The sequence below is a fragment of the Cyrtonyx montezumae genome, unplaced genomic scaffold, assembly GCF_038088225.1.
Source record: "Cyrtonyx montezumae isolate F1298 unplaced genomic scaffold, pur_monq_1.0 scaffold_0, whole genome shotgun sequence".
Classification (NCBI taxonomy): Eukaryota; Metazoa; Chordata; class Aves; order Galliformes; family Odontophoridae; genus Cyrtonyx; species Cyrtonyx montezumae.
The window spans coordinates 11,353,978-11,372,084 of NW_027071824.1; the positions used below are offsets into that span (position 1 = coordinate 11,353,978).

General features: G+C 38.7%; 1 long non-coding RNA gene across 1 annotated transcript; it reads right to left on the reverse strand.

Moving 5' to 3' along the window:
* Positions 1-4,120: 4,120 nt before the first annotated feature.
* LOC136048573 (uncharacterized) lies at positions 4,121-8,077 on the reverse strand. Its single transcript, XR_010622193.1, has 3 exons — positions 7,965-8,077; positions 6,870-7,024; positions 4,121-4,208 (listed from the first exon to the last, which is right to left on the reverse strand). It is a non-coding gene; the product is annotated as an uncharacterized LOC136048573 (long non-coding RNA).
* Positions 8,078-18,107: the final 10,030 nt, after the last annotated feature.

An 18,107-nucleotide genomic window follows, 5' to 3' on the forward strand; every position in this document is an offset into this window, starting at 1 on the left:
TTTTCCAAAATATACATAAAAGTAACATTTTCTAGGTCCAGAATAAATTTTTCTCACATGTCATTAATGCTGCTCTTCAAAGCTGTGTTACAAGCAATAAGTTCTTCCAGTTAAACTGCTAAGCTGGCCCTACAGGAATTTAAGCTGAAGGCAAGAGCTAAGGTATAATGAAGTTAGGTCATTATCAACCTATGATAGGTAGCTTTGCTTGAATAATAGCTGGAAAAATTATTCTGAGCTAGGTGTGGAAGCAGAGAAGTTGTGTTGCAAAGCAGGAAAGAAAAATTGTCCAAACACAAAGGTTGACTCTTTCTTCAACCTCAACCATGAAGTACACAATTACCTAGTAAACAGAATGAGCTCGTGTTCAGCTTCTAGTGCATATATAAAAGTGTTCCAGTGCCTGAAATAGGCAGGAGGCTCATTTCTTAGTTAGTGCAGCCAATAGCAAATTTATTCAGAATCCAGTGCTTCTCTTTTATCTTGCCAAAGATTAAACCCAGCTATTGACACTGTTTATCAGTGCTGTCCCTTCTCTTGGCTGATGTTCAAATCAACATCAAAAATATTATACACCTTCCTGATTCATAAGGCCATTTAATTTTATTCTGCATATTACCTACTGACAGCATCCATACCCAAGTATTTACACTATATGCAGTATACTATTTAAATAATGCAATGACAAGATGAGGTTGTGTCACGGTTTGCAGGACAGTTTGACCCGGTACCGTGACAATTTAGGCAGGGGACCCACGGGCCCACACCCCGGGGAAGGGGAAGGGGGAAAAGGGAAAAGGAGAAGGGAGATGGGCCTAGGAACAAAACAGCGGCAACGATCTGAGGAGGAAAGCTATTTTACTAAATAGATATCAGAAAGGAAAAATAACACAATATAATATAATATAATTGGAATTGAGGCAAATGAATCAAATAAAATGAGCGAGAGAGAGAGTGTCCGATAAACCGAAGGCCTTACGCTAACGCTGAAGGCGGACGGCTGCAACAAACACCCACTGCCGAGCTCGGTCCCGAAGGGAAGAGAGAGTCCCGTGACTGCAGACAGTTTTTATCTTTCCCTCTGAGCGTAAACACGTAAGAACGCAAAGCATCGCAAAGTCCTCTGGGGAATGGAGTTCTTCTTCTCTTCTGAGACAGGCATACCTGGAACTATCGATGGTCCACGGAGCTGGAGCATTAACTCTTTAACTCTAAATGCACTACATGATGTTATGATGTGGAATACCAGTACCAAAAATCATAAAACCATGACAGGTTGCTATAGGCAGGGAGACCTCCCCCTAGAAGCATTATTCTTCTTTTTATAGAGAAGTACCTGTTTCCACAGTCACGAGGAAAGACATTAAAACTGATGTCAGAAACTGCTGAAATATTCCTGAATCTGCAGATGTTCCTAACTCACAATTAGTAGAACCAAATTATCATCAGGATTCAGAAACAAGAATTGCCATTTAAACAAATGATTTTAGCAGCATGACCACAAGTTGATGTGCTTTCTTCTGTTTCAAAATGAATAGTGCTCTTAGTTACTTTCACAGTACACATGAGGTACATAGAAACTAAACCTCCTCTGCATTCAGCTGCAAATTGCTTGTGCCTAAGAGATAATTGCTCCCCATCATAAGTCCCCAACCTGCCTCCATTCCAAGCATAGAAGGTAGCACTGCAAGCCCCTGTTGCTCCCTTCTGCATTGCCAAAATCTCTCCACCGATCCTCTGTGATGCACTAGTGCTCTGTCATTCCAAAAAATAACAGTGGTGCTATGCATCAAATTCAGGTTTTGAAACAATACAAAATGAACCAGATCACAGAAGAGTGTAACTGACTAATACAGACAGCAAGGGATGAAACCCAGAGTGCACTGTTATGTGCAGGCATTTAATTCTTGTAATACGTAGGTCCCTTTCCAATTGATTTCCATGGAAACTACAACCAATACAGAGAGCACGGTAACACTATTTGATAGAGCAAGTTCTCAGCTCAATACATTCTTTTCAACACAGTCTCCACCATTAGCTATGCATTTGCACCAGAGATGAACGAGAGTCTGCATGCCACACTAATGAAAATCTGCACCAGCAGAGGTGACCCACTGTCACTGTTGCCACTGCTGAAATGCATCCACCACCTCACTGTCCTCACTTCCACTGTTTGGTCTCCATAAATACTCAGCAAGAGTCATGAATGTTAGTGGGTGCCATTTTTTCCACATAGAGAAATTCAGTTACACACCTCTGCTTCATATTGCACTTCCACGTCAGATGTTATAATGTTAAAATGCCCTTCTTTTGCCCTCTGTCACATGGCAACATCATTTATGGAATATTGGTGGGAAAGTCTACTGCTGTATCAACAATATCAGCTTCTGATATCATGGATCAGTATAATCAAATAGGAGACATTACTTTCTAAACAGCACTCATACATGTGAGTAACTGGATATCCCACTAGCTGCAATCTGTGGGCTGCAGTTTTGCATTATGAGAGACTGCTAATGAGGTCATGACATAGGAAATAGAAGATACCTCTCGTTTCCTATGCTGGAAGGATAAAGAGATTCTTCTTTCAGAAACATCACTTGGAAAAAAAAAAATGTACTGTGAAGCACCATCTCTCCATGAGACTACAGAGAAGAGCTGAGGCTGTTGCTAATTCCCATTTACAAGAGTGCTAGTGATAATATGTGGTATATGTATAGACACACTGAAATGAAGAGTACCTACTTCCCCTCTGCTGTCTAGCAACGAAGATGTCTTGGCCCCAGAGACAGAGTTAATCAGTTTCCAGATAGACTTCAGACTATTTGCTATGATTTCAAAACCTTGCATTTCAAAAGAAGATGAAAGAAAGCTACAGAGTTATCTATATATATCTGCATATATTTAAGCATATCCTTAATGCCATCAGAGTTTCAAACTGGAGTGTTCTGTGAGTACTGTGCCGGAACAGGCTGCCCAGGGGAGTGGTGGAGCCACTGTTCCTGGAGTTGTTCAAGAAACGTATAGATGTGGTACTTAGGGACAGGGTTTAGTGGGCAACTTTGGTGGTAGGTGGACATTTGGATTGGATGATTTCAGAGGTCTTTACCAATCTCCATGATTTTATGATTTTAAGTCTCAGTAAAAGCAGGCATCCTCCCGCAGCCTTCATTGTGATGGAAGAGTGATAAAAGATATTATATAAAGGCAATATCCGAATTAGGAGGTCTTGTCTCTTTCCCAGCTAAGCATGAAACAAGAAAATTATTTTCAGGGCACAAAAGCTATGAACTTGCACTTCTTAATTTTAAAAATCTGATGACTGAAAATTTTCTCACAAATAATTTTATAAATACAACCACATCTTACATATCTGGACACAACTTCAGACAACTTAGGTGTCAGGGGCTTACTGCATAACTCTACATCACGCTCCCTAGGGTCTGTTAAGGCTGGCCCTCACCAGCCAGGGGCTGTCCCATGTCCCACCACCCCAGCCAGGAGTACAGCACTGGGGCAGCCCCAGCCCCAAGCACCTCCATGGAGGGAAGCCAGAACTTCCTGGCTCAGTAGCTCAGTAGGTCTCACAGCTGAGCAGAGCTGTGGGGAGCTGGAGCCTGGCCCTGCTGCAGCCTCACTAGTTAGGCAGGGACGTGTCATGTCTGTCTTGACACATGAAAGCTGTACAACATCTGTAGAAATGCAGCAGATTATGAAACTTCTCTGAATTAAAAAAAAAAAAAAAAAAAACACTACTACCAAACAATGGGATTATGAACTTTAAAGCTACTGTAATTGTTAGTACTCTGATCATATATAAACTAACATTTGCTTTCTGAATTGGTAGACCTTGTGTAACAGTGCTCAGCTGGAACAGAGAAAAGAAGAAATTGCTGAAATAGGCTTTCCTGATTTTAGTAAGGAAAAAAATCTCTTCTCACTCATTTGTTAACTTCCTTATTTATCCTTACTTACGAATCAACTTCACTTTTCAGCGCTCTGAATATCTTGATTTGTAATTTTCTTCTCACATAAAGACTTTCACTAGAATAATTTGGCAGTACCTGTGCAGAACTTACCCAAACCTTGGTGCTTCTGTTTAGCTGTTGAGGTTTCTTCAGTCACCGGGTGCAAGGTGAATTAGTTTCTTCTTAGCAGAACAGGTTATCCATTCATTCAAATCACAAAAAGCATTTGTTTCCGGAGTTCTGCAATCATGTACAAGTATTGTCATTTAAAAAATAAAAATACAGCCTCCTTTTCCAGTTATAAAAGTCAACCATACATTTTAAGGAGGGTTCATTAATAATCCTTTCTTGAAGGCATCAGATTTTGTCCCATCAACACAACCAGTGTTCATTAGTGACAGTAATTATTCTTCTAGATAGATGTACAGAAAAGGGGCTCATTAAGCTAATTAATTTCTAACCTACTCCCATCTATTTGTTTTTAAACTGTGAACCAATAACTGAAACAGTATGTAAAATATGTATGTAAAATATAGAAAAACAAAACACTGAACAATTACAATTCAAAGTACTTGTAGAAAAATCATAAAATTGTAGGGGTTGGAAGGGACCACTGGATATCATCTAGTCCAAACCCCTGCTAAAGCAGATTGCCTACAGCATGTTGCTCAAGAAAGCATCCAGACAGGTCTTGAATATCTCTGGAAATGGAGACTCCATAACCACCCTGGGCAGCTTGTTCCAGTGCTCTGTCACTCTCAAAGTAAAGAATCTTTTCTTCATGTTTGTATGAATATCCCTGTTTTCCATTTTTTGCCCGTTACTCCTTGTCCAATCACTGTACTCCACAGAAAAGAGCCTGACCCCATCCATTTTACTCCAGCACTTTAGATATTTATAAACAGTGATAAGATCCCCTCTCAGTCTTCTCCAGGTTGAACAGTCCCAGGTTTCTCAGTCTCATCATACAGAAAGGAAGAATTCCAATTAAGACTGTCACAATACTCTCACCAATGTCTTATTGCACAAGTGGATGAAAAAAAAATGACTCAGATCTATGTTTCACCAAAATGCATCAATAAACGGGATTAAGGAGACCATAGCTTAAATTTCCAGAAAGAATTGGAATCCTGGCTTTACAGCTGGGACTGAAAATAAGGCTCTCAAAAGGGAAAGAGGAGAGATGGACACAACTGAAAATTCATAAAAACTGAAATTATTCCCAGAAGAACAACCTGTCCTCAAAAAAGTTTGTGGGAAAAAAGAAAAAAAAGGTTTTGAAATTCTAGAACTGGGCCATTTTTTTGACATTTTTAATACAAAAAAAAAAAAAAAGAAAGAAAGAAAGAAAGAAAGAAAGCCTTGGGTTTGTGGTTAAAAGCATCTTCTGTTAAAATTCAATTTAGTTTACACTAGAAGATTTAAAAAATAAAAAAATTTTAATGAATATTATGATGAAATTTTTTTGCTTGTTTCTTAAGTCATATATTCACTGAGCTCCATGCAAGGCCTAAAATTTCAAGATCAACAGAACCTTTGTGGCATGAGAAAACTGTTCATTGTATATCCACACAACAAATGGAATATAATTAACAGATCAAACTCTTCCTAGTTTCCTTGCTATGTGGCTCAAAAATAAGTTCTGAGAACCAGCTAGGTGAATGGAAACATAATTCAGACCTCCAAATTTTTGAATGTACAAATATCTCCTTATTCTCCATGGTGCATATTTTAAAAGAGACCTACTCAGATTGTCTTTAGGGAACTAAAACTGAGTTCCTCCAAACATGCCAATTTAAAATTGCTCTTTTAGACTCATTAAATTGATGTATTAAATAAATATATTTATATATAAGATATATATGCACCTATATTTGAATATGGCCTTTGTGTGGCAAATAGATTAGTCACTGTTGATGCTAAGCCTGTTACAATAAAACAGGTTAAAAAAATTGTTAAGGACAATATATTTGAAAAGCTTAAGAGAAGTCAGAATTAACACCCCTTTTACAGCAACCAGCTTTTCCAATCATCTTTTCTCCAGAGTATGAAACACTGTAGCAAGAAAAAGCTGAATTTGTTTGAATGTGCACTAGTCATAAATTTAGGAAACTTAAGAAAAGAATGCTTGGTAAAGCAAGCTAATTCCTGCATTTGACAAGTGATCAGATTTCTGCTGGGCTCTCATACTGTGATCAGCTCCTAGTGTCTGAGAGGCATTTGGCTAAAGCATGTCTTGAAGACAGCTCTCCAACTGAGGAATAGCAGAGGTAGTTATTAAGGCACAATGTGAATATATAGAAGCAAGCCAGAACGACAGTTAGTTACCTTTGTTTCTATCAATCTAACCATCAACTATAATCTAAAATCTAAGAATCTGCATCTGGAATTATGCATATCCATTTTGGACACTAAATCATCAGTTTCCCCTGTCAAAGTTTGAAAAGCTACATCATTATGCTTTTTTTCTAGCATTAGTTTGGACAATCCAGATGTCCCAGCTGTACTGCCAAACCCATCCTTCTGGGTGAAAGTCAGAAGAGTAATTTTCTCTTATGACTAATGAGATAGTTTAACCATTCTGAAGGAATACCTTTTGTGACTACTATGGTAATTTCTGACAGTAAAATATGCTGTACATACACTCAGAGTCTTTTATAGCATAGGCTACAATTCTGGGGGTTGTTTTGGGTTTTTTTGTTGCTGGTGGTAGCAGTTTTCTTTGTTGTTATTTATTTTAAATCAGACAAACTTAAAGACAGGTTTGTAAGGATGGTGTTTGAGAGACATCATGAAATGGCACGGTCTTTCTTCAAAGCATGTAGTCAGTTAATTTCTTCAGCTTTCTAAAACAGAAGAACCATTTCTTTTCATGTCCAACTGTTCAGTGGTTATACATACCTTTCCCAAATTTCCAAATATCCCACTGTATTTATGTTTTGCCAGTGACAAATGGCAAAAGTTGTTGGAAATATGGAAAAGAATTGTTTAGCTGTCCTCAGCTGGAAGACTGGCTATGGGAAAGAGCTCTCTTCCAAGCAGTGTCCCAGGTCACCCTACAAGGAGAGAATTAGTTTAGCTCAGCAATAGTCTGCGTTAATGAGCAATATCTTATCATTTCCTCCGTGGATATATTTTTATTTCACTAAGTGAATCTAACACATTTTAATGAGAGAAATGTACCACATAGGAAAGGAGTACACATGCTTACTTGTTTATATGCTCATTCATGAACTGAAGTACAATGAGCTCTTTTGAAAAGAAGAAGGGTCTCTTTAGTCCAGAAAAAGGGATTTCTAATACTGTAAAATTACAAAGTGCCCCCTTCATGCTAGTTACATGACCTTGTAGTGACAGTACGACATAGAAACAGTACTACAGCCTGTAATTTTTCAAAATTCTTTAGAATAATCTCCCCCAAATCAGGAGATGGACTCAGATTGTTGCTATGGTCATCACTACTTCTAAAGAATTCTTTGTAATGGTATTTGTGAAATTATAGATCTATAGCTCTTAAGGCTAGAAAGGACCACATAGTACATCTCATGTTTCCTGCTCTTTAGTACAACCATATAATTTCACCCAGCTGTGTCTCCATTGTTTGCTAAAGCATACCATTCACTCTCAGCTTGAAGACTTCAAGAAATGGTAAGCTCACTGTTCCTCTTAATAATATGTTCCTGAGGCTGATAACTTCACTGTTAGCAACTGAGAAGTAAAATACTAATCTAGGTGGCAACCTAAACATACTGGAAATATCTCTACCTGTTGAAATGATGGAAATCTGAGTAATTAATACCCTTCTAATCAAGTCTATTCATCATAAAAGAATAAGGCCTTAAGAATTTTTTTATTTTAAAATAACTAGTACTTTTGTGAACTTTTGCATTTGTTTCTCATCATTTTATTTTCTAGAAGCTTATAAAATTTGGAGGCAAATTCCCATTCTGGTTTCCATCTTCACAGGCCACAATGCTTTTAAACAATGACTGATACTTTCTTCTTTAGCTTTCCGTGATTTCCATGCAGCCTTTTTTCTTGATAGAATGCAAGCCTTCTTCTCACAGTGAAATTATTCCCAGATGGACTCATGGCTGAAAATTCATGAGAACTCCTGCACATGCACAAAAAAGGAATAAAAAATGAGAGTACTTTTTGGAATACCACAAAACACATTTCCAGATAAAATAACGATTTGCATTTTTGCAGACCTTTACATCTTCAAAGCATTCGACATGTATTCATCATCAGAAAAGATTATTGTTACTAAATGTCATAAATGTTATTTTTCTAAGGGTCTGTTTCACCATCACTGTTAGATTTAGCTGCTGCAGTTCAATAGGAGATAAAACTGTTATGTGTGAATGAAACTTAGGCTCTGCAGTGCACCCAACTTTGACTAGTATACTGCCAACCAAATTCTTGGAAATCTCACTCCCTTTAACAAAGTTAGGATATGAAAAGAGTGTGTCATGTAAAGACTGACTGCTATCATATATTAAGACCAGGTGGACTTAATGGGTGGGCTACAATCCCCTTATCTGCCCTCCCCCTGTAAATCTGTATTCACTTTGAAGCTTTACCATTAGAACTTCTGAGTCCTTTATTAGAAGCTGAGGTTCAGCAGCACTGAGGATTAACCTTTATTGTCTCACTCATGGCTAGGCCTGTCTGAAGGCACTATTTTTTGCAAGAGGTGTTTATTGATGGCAGAAGTCTAGTTGAACTGTAATTCTCAAAATACCTCCAAACATTGCAATAGACCGCAGTTTAGAGACTCCTAGACAAACCTGATCACCAAGATAGTCACACAGCACACTGCAGCATTTTGCAGAGGTGCTGTAAAGGTCCCCGGTGTCTGAGCCATGTTTTCATGGTACTGCACCCAACCACGTCAGCCCTAGCACAAATTCAGAGCCATCCTGATGCAGCTATGCTAACTCAGCATCCTTCTCGTCATGTCAGCAGAACCACGCCAGCAGGGACAGACACCCAGGGATTGTCCACTGCAGTGCATTATTACCACAGACAACACTTCAGAAACTAATGCACAAAAATGCTGAAATGAAAGCAAGAAAGTACTCACAAGTTTATATTTATCATCTGTTACACTCACAGGGGGAAGCCCAAGTTCGACTGACTTGGTTGAGCATCTTCTAATTTTAGGCCAAAGAAAATTGTAGCAATGCAGAAGTAGCTGACAAATCAAAAGCAGAAAATTAGGAATTAAAGCTCAGTTCAGGCCTTTTATCTTTATTACCCTTCTTTATGTGCATATGGTAGGTGTTTAACACTTTCCAAGTCCGTCTGATATTCCTTCGTGCTTCAGGAGCTTTAGGACTGTAGTTGTCTATAAAAAGGCAAGCTAGCAGTTTCCTGTGGCTGAGAGTTGAATGTGTTATTTGTTACCAGCTGGTTCACGGCTAGATTGAGCCCAAGTCTTGCCTTTAAGTGATCAGACTTACGTTAAACCATTTGCTCTTGGAGTGAATTCACATATAGAGAGAATTCTGGTGCAATATTTTATTTCTGACTTATGGCATATGACTCTTTTTGTCTAAACCAATAATAAAAACCAGAAACCATAATATGCCAAATGCAGATTGCATTTTTTGGAAAGTCGATACCAAACATAACAGTAAATGAACCCTTTTGAAAGGTTAAAGTTGCTTTCATATAAAACATTTTCTACCAGGAAATGGAAGTGGAATGTTGAACTAAGCATTTAACTTGAAAGAACTGCGTGTGGATTCCAATGGTTGCATTGTCCTTTAAAATAAGAAAAGCAAAAGGTTTTTATGAGAATAAATAGCTCTAGTTTCATAAAAAGGGAATTATGGTGACGAGGTAAATGAATCCCAGTATTTGGGATGCTTCTTTTAACCTTCCAACAGCCCCTCCTTGTGCATTAAGCATTCTAGGGTGAGGTTTCACAGTATGGCTGAATTCAGCCAGCAGTCCTGCTGCCTTCACTTTTCCCCACATCCTCCCTTCCCTGGCATGCAGGCCTATTGCTTCCATTCCATCCTCTCTGACTTTCATGTGGCCCTTCAGTAAGCCTGGTTGGATTACTAAACCAATAGAACACCATTCTTTCTTTTTTTTTTTTTTTTTTAATTTATGCTGAGTTAGCTTTCTGCAAGCTGGTAAGGTGAACCAGCCCCGTAGGGGGTAATACAGGTATCAGAGCTGCTGCAAAAGAAGTAATGGCTGAGAGTAGTCTTCCTTGATGTGCTCCATTCACATGGGAATACTCAAACCCTTAAAACACTCATTCTAAATGATGTGATTGCCTCTTACAAAGACATTTACAGGGTCCATTGGCTGAATGCGGACCTGTTGCACTAGCTTCTACAAAAAACTAATGGAAGAAACTAAAAAGGTCAAACAGAATTACCAGGTACAGAAACAAAGACAAAGAGCTGACAGATGCATCAAAGTGAGGTTGTGCATTCTCAGGACTAGAGACCCTTGGATGAAGGGCAGAGATCCATGCATCTTCATATTAAGTAACCAAAGACTGTCCTTTGCTGAATACAATTTCCTACTCTGGGGAAAGAAAGAAAAAAAAAAGAAAGAAAGGAAAAAAAAAAAGCCACTTTTACACAGTTTCCTTGGCTCTCAAATTTGATTCCTTCATCATTCTGTGCGGAAAAAAAAAGAAAAATAAAAGCCATTCAGATGAACTTGGCACACTGTTCTACTGCTGATTTGCCAGATTCCTGTGTCCTCGAGTGTGACACAGTGTTATTATTCAGTGTCCTGTGTTTAAAATCTGAAGTGATTTAACCTGGCTCTCTGCCATCCCACTTGCTGACATGTTGACACCGTGTAAATAATGCATAGATCTGTGGCCACACTACTTTCATGCCACATGCTGAGAGAAACAGACAACACCTGCTATTATTATTAGCCACATCTTAGATACCTTGGGAATGTGCAAAAGGGACATCAAAACTACTTCAAACGTGTTGTGGTCTCCAGTTCCAAACTCCTTCATTAGTGCTGAAAAGAAACCTATGCATCTACTGTGATTAAAACCAGAGATTGCTGATTTACATCTCACACTCTTTAAAAGTTAACCATTCTAAGACTGTTGATAAATAACCGTGTCTTCTGACTGACACAACTATTTCAACCAGCTAGATATTTCTCTGTACACTATAGAGAAGGGGACCGTTTAAGAAGAAAGTTTACAGTGCAGCAAAAACTCAGTTCCAGGCTGCAAAATTCTAGCTATGTAATTAATTTCAGACACTGCCTCCCCTGCTAACATCAGTCTGTCTACTACTGCTCTGCTGATCTTGTCAAAATATAAACCTACTTATGCCATCAAGGCAGGCTCATGAAACCAAAATGAAATTGTGGTTTTCACCAAGGAACGCTGCAAAGCTAAAGTTGACATATACATCACCTATATCTTACAGGATCTTCTAAATGTCACGCACTCTCAATCAAATTGAGAACAAGCCACAGTATATGTTGCTTGTCACGGGACATATAACAAGGTTGAAATTTGACGTCTTGTATCAATGTTTCCCAAATATTGCTGCACATACCTTCCTTTCACATACTTTTTGCCAAACTGAGCTAGTTGCCAGTTACACTTTACCTTTCCATGGTGTACAGCAATGGAAAATTTGCTAGTCTTCATCATAACGATGCCCCTGTGCTATCAGAGCAAAGCTACAATAGGATTTTTTCCTGTGAAAACACACAAGAGTAATGTAACTGGGAAGTCAGAAGAGACAGCAAAATACAACAAACTTGAAAAGCCAAAAACAAGTATTTATAGTTCAGAAGCCTACTTTGTTGTGGAGAATTCACCTCAGTCTTCACTCTGAGACCAGCAATAGGGAATTACACCAATGTAGGCACACAGCTCCATACTGACTTTAGATTTTCAAAGCCATAAATAACAGAATGTCTGGCTCCAAACCTCACAACTGTGCAACTAGAAGATCATTTCTCAAAGAAAATCAGATATACAGCTCAAAATGCTTTGCCCAAGTGAATTCCTTTGGAAACTCTGGAAACATGCAAACAAAAAGAAAGAAAGGGAGGGGCTCTTTTTCAACTCCTATGAGACGGTCAGAGCACACAAATTTAGTTTATTTCTCCTCAAGGATGAATACATTGGACAATATTCTGTACTTGTCCACATTGTTCAAAAGGATCAGCATTTAGAGTGTCCCAGACTGAGACCAATTCTTTCTGTTTTATCCATTAAGAAAACCAGGAATCTTGTGGTCTCTTTTCAAAAGAATGTCTTTGTCCAGAATCTTGCCTCAGAGATTTTATTTGCAATATGTTATTTAGAAAAGAAAAGAGTGCTGGAATGACTTCCTAATTTCTTTACTAAATCTGTTCTCAATCTACTTTATTTCAAGCATTGTTACAGACAGTTCCTTACACGATATTCTACTCTGAAGCCCTGTAATTATACACAGGCTGGTCAAACTTTCGCTAGACTGGAAAAGAGCTGTAGTAACTCCATTAAATTGAAAGGAAAACTTTGGGGGAAAGAATAGGTTGGTTGAAAGGATAACTCATTTTGAGATGAAATTTCTGCTCTTACAATTGCCCTGAGTAATGTAGTTGCTCCTCACACAGAAGTGAGAAAAAGTATCTTGTGGTGTTTTATACAGTTTTTGTTTTGCCTGAGGTTTGAATTTCACAAGGCTAACTAGATTGCCCTTGTCTAGGAAACCCTGGGGGTAACACCAGATGGTGTCTGCATGCAAGTTAGAAAGAGTGAAAACTGGACAAGGGTGGTAGCTGAAAACCAGGGAATAAAAATCACTGCAGTGTACCAGTGGGTAAAATACAAAAAGTTAACATGAAGTTATGAAGTAGCATGACAAAGGTAATGAAGTGTGCTCACCACAGGCAAAGTCTTCTGAGAAAGCCATCAACTTCAGAAAATTGTCCCACAATCTTGTTGAGAGGGATATACATGTGTATGCAAGAATAAATGAGTTATTCCAAACAGGTCAAAGCTAGACCAGTAGCAAGTAAAAATAGCACAACTTGCACATTCTTACTATGAGCTAGCTCAGCAGCCCTGCCTGAGTAGTAGACTATAAAAGCTCACATTATGTGGCAGCCAACTTGACTGTTTTCTCCACCAAAATACCCTACTGAAGTGACTTTAAATGTCCAGATAGATCTCATATTTTGCAAAGCTCAATGTGTATCAACACAGAAAGCAAAATCTGGGTAAATGTGAGCTACTGACTACAGCAATGAGTGTCCTTGGGAAAAAACATTGTGCTCTTCCTGTCATTATGGTTTCCTCTTTTGGTGTTAGAGAGGGAAGGAACGAGGGAAATAGAGCTTTTGTCACATTCAAAATTTCTTGCATTTTATCTGACATCCTAATTTACACTTTGAGTGCATGTGGTTTCACCATCAGAAGGAAGACGGAGGCTGTGAGCAGCACACATATGCAACTTGCTTCGTGCGGTGGCTGTGAAGGGTGCTGGGAGCCAAGATGGGCCAGAGGCAGAAGGGAGAGCTGGGGCTCACCAGCGGTGACATAAAATGCTGATAGCACAGTGGAGGAAGCAGGGCACGAGGGCAGAGATCAAACACATGGGCATGAGTCTGAATGGAGGTCAGTTGAGTTTCATTTTCCTGCTTGAGTTACTTAGAGAACAACCTCAAACAGTACACAAAATAGTGGGGGAGGAAGGGTTATACACGTAACTATTATAGCCCCATCCTTGCAGCATTTTGAACACTTCCAGTGATAAGCCACTGGTATTAACATTTTCATTTCCACATCTAAAGGCACACGCTATTCTACATGGAACTGTAATCGTGGCTTGATTGTTTACAATTCCAGTGTTATGCCCTCTCTTATCTGTTCACTTTGGGTAATGTGGCTTGATGATTTCATTTTGTGTTTTCCCTTTTCAATTGTATACATCAGATGGCAGATATTCATACTTCCCTCCCACCACCCCTACTACAGTGACAACGTGGCAAGCTTACTTTTGCAAAGAATCATCCTTGATCTATTCCGGCATTTCTTAGAAGCTAGCACTAATATTTACAGTATAAATAAGGAAATGCAAGGTACAGGCAGTACTGTGGTTACTGTGGTTAAATTCTGTGTATCACATTTCTACAGAAAATTGGTGCTCACTCCGAAAATCAATTTGTTATTTAAAAGTTAATTCTATGTCTGAAACAGCCTCTTTAAAATTGTTATCTGCTCCATCTCTGTGCTAGCCTGCTATCTCTGACATGACTGCTGCACTGGAAGACATTACTGTGAAAGGAGACTGTGTTTGCAACAGCTTTCTCAAAAGCTAATAAACTCATCCATCTCCTTTTGCAGTATGTGACGGGTTAAACAATGAGGAAATAAGAGGCTTATTAAGGTTGCACTGAAAAGTAGTGAATCAGTTTCATTGAAAATATGCTGAGGATGCTAGGTTGTAATTTCTGAGGTGCTCAGTGTTCCGGACAAATGCCTACTTAGCTTCTATAAAGATCTCAGGTACCTGAATTCCACTTAACTTCACCCTCATGTGAGCACCTTCAAACTCCTCAAAACTGCAATAGGCAACTACTTGCATATTAAAGGGATGGACACCCACAAAAATCTGGACCACAGCTCTTGATGACAAGTGTTAGCCTGTCAGCTCACTTCGGTATTGAACACCGTGTTGCTGCCTACCCAGCCACTAGGAGTAGGTCACCACTCATTTCAACAATAACTCGGTAGTAACGAATGATGTATATCCTATCCCTCATGGCCTCTATTTGAACTTGTGACATAGGCTAAACAGCTAACCATACCATTATAACCATCCTAGCCCTCCAGTCACACTATCGTACATACCTCTAACAAATAAATTTCCTTCTGAGAGTCTTTCCTCAGGCTTGGTATGAGTGATCTGACAAAGTGTAGAAAATTCCTATGAAACAACATTGTAAAATAATTTTTCATTCTAAGGCCTATTATTTATTATATGTGTGTGTGTGTGTGTGCGTGTGTGTGTATATTCATTCTGAGAAAAATGTAACAATTCTCTAAGCTATGATCAATTGGTCTGGGAACCACTGCGAAGCCTTTATGCTCCTGTTGCAATTAATAATAATAATAATAATAATAATAATAAGTAACTAATATTAAGTTCTGTTTTAAAGAAGAGAGGAAGATGAGGAGTTTGTGCTTTTAAGATTGAAACAGTGAAATACTTAGCAAGCTAAAATGCCTTCCATTTCCATTCCAACTAAATCATACACTGTTCGGGGTAGACATTTGGCAGGGCACTCTGTTGGATTATCCCTACATTGTGTTTGGACTGATTTCTTTATCCCATTTTGATAGATGGACGTCTAGCCTATCCCTGAATATCTTCAGTGCTGCTGATGCCAAAGCTTCAGTTGGCAGCTGCTTTCCTTGGCTAGTAGTTCCCTGATATATTATCCTAATTTTCCTCTCACAATGCTTAGGGCCACTTTTCTTCCTTTTTTTCTTTGTTGTTAACTAATGAGTATAACCAAACGTTGCCTCTTTTTATTTCCCTTTCTACTGTGGACAATGAGAGGTGTCACTTTAAATTTCCTGGAATTAACATGATTCTGTTGACATCATACTGTAGATCCTAAAAGTACTTCACAGTGTACTTCAGCTGATGGCCATAAATGACCGTAAATAACTTAGATAATTTATCTGCTTTTTATATATATTTCCATGGATTATGTTGCATAAAAGGTTAGACTAGATGATGCTGTAGACTCTGAGTATAAAGAAAACATAAGAGCTCCAAGAGCTGAAAAATATAAGTGCTGCAAAAATAATGATGCTTATAGTTGAGACAACACTCAGACTAAATCTCATGATTCTCAAGAAATGAAACAGTAGGTCAGTGTTAATGCCACCAAATGCAGAGGCTAGTCTGCCTGTAAGCACTCTAAGACAGTTAAGGAAGGCCAGGGAAGATTTATTTTAGAGGGAATAAAGACAATGTGAGGAATGGAGCAGTGGGCTACAAATCAGCATGATAAAAAGCTACTGAAAATGAGACACTTTGGGAAGCTAAGGAAGGGTCTGGAAACTGGCTGAAGAATTTTGGGGATAAGTTTCTACCATGCAAAGCTACAGAAGATTATGTTAGCCATGCTATGCAAAGAAGTGTCACTCAACAGCTACATATGTCTGAGGGTCCTGAGAAGAAGGAGTTTGAACTTTGCATCCTAAATGCAAGGAAAGGTGCAACAAGCTATGTCCTGTCTGTCTTCTGCACGTTCCTTACTTGGTGGCAGTTTTTTCTTCAGTGTGAGCAGTTTTGTGTCTTCTTTCCCAAGGTACTTAGGCACGTTCCTAGGTGCAACACAGGATTCTGTACATCTTCTCTGGATAAATCCTACTGTCATCATTAGAACATTTAAGTCTTTCGGTGGAGCAAGCTCTGGGCTATAGTTTCATAAAATCACTATTAAATAAAAAAAAAGAAGTAAGCATATTACCACTCCAGCAATTTCACTGAACTCCTATTTATGTCTTTGAGCAGATGACTAGAAGTACTCTAATTGGTCATTGCAGTTCCAGGGATCATACAATAGGATACAGAAGCATAGACAGAAAGGTGGCTCACGATAGTATGACTCTGGAAGTCTTTTCTATTAACAGGATGATCACTTGCTGTGTTTGCTCAAGCTTCTCAGCACATCTCATCCACATTAAACATGCTCACATGACTAACGAGAGCCTTTCCACAGAGTCTCCCATGCAGACGTTAATCTCATTTGCCAAATAATTCTCACAATACTAACCTGGCATATGCGTTCCTAGTTCCATGTAATCATTTACATTTTGTCAGTAGTTACACAGTACCAAATGTGCTGTTATCATCCAGATAGTTTTGATTATTGGTCTAGCTCAGTTCCAACCACAAGAAATAATTCTGTCAATCCAAATTATTTAAACAACCGCTTTATCTGAACATTCACTTATTCTGACAATAAAATAAGTTGTTTTACAGTAGGAATGTTCTGGGCACTAAGTAGTTAACTCCCAACAGGCTCAGAGCTGATCTCATTTGCCAAGTAGCTTTTTGCCACTACACATTTGCTGTGAACCTCTTAATCCCTGTATATGCATCTGGACCAGTGACGCTTTATTCTGCATCATACTGTCCCCTATCATCAAGCTGTACATTATCAAGTTCTTTTCACTATAGGGCTGTCACTTTTAGTACATGGAAAGCATGGTTCCTTTTTTAAATAAAGGAAGTCTGAGCAATTCTGTAAAGCCAAGAAGATAAAACTCTATGTACACATTAATTCCAACAATTTAAATCATTTTGGCTTTTGCAGCTCTGACATCCAGTGTAACTTCAATGAACCTGCAACCAAGCTCCTAATTCACTACTGAGTACTACTATTTATACTGCAACGTTTATATTCACTACAAACCCCTTGGTGGCATTGCCTACAGGTTGAAGAGCCATTAGACTCAGTCTGACAATGAGAAAAGTTCTGTCTTACTGGAATTGGCATCTTTGCATATATGCTTGCATCTTCTACTGGCTTGCTGTAGCGTGCCACATACCTAATTCACTATCAGATTCTGCAATGGCAGTCTTTGGTGGAAGTAGACAGCCCTGATCTCTGGTGGCACCATTCACACTGATGTGTTGTACAGAGGAATGCCACTTTAAAATAATTCCTGCATAAAATGTTCGCAAGACCATTAGGACACCAAGCTCAGTAGCGAGATACCTCATGCTCTTGGGCTGAAGAGTACTTGCTCCTACTTCTTTCTCATATTTAAGAAGGATCAAGATCTGATTTGAAAGAAGCATAAGAAAGACTATAAAATTTGCTAGTGTGAAGACATACTCAAAGTCATTAACTTAAGTGAAAAGCAATTGCTGACAACAATGCTTTAAATTACCAAGCTCTTTATAGCTGGAATTTTAACAGGACTTGGTCTAAACCTGACTCTGAACCATTTACGTCCATGGTAAAACTACAGACAACTGCAGAGGGAAACTGAAGCCTCACCAAAAAAAAACTGAATAGGATTTTTATACTTTCACCTTGCTTCTTTAGAGTATTTTGTGAACATGTACACCTCAGTGGTTTTATATAACTAATGAGTAAGCTAAGGCATATGGG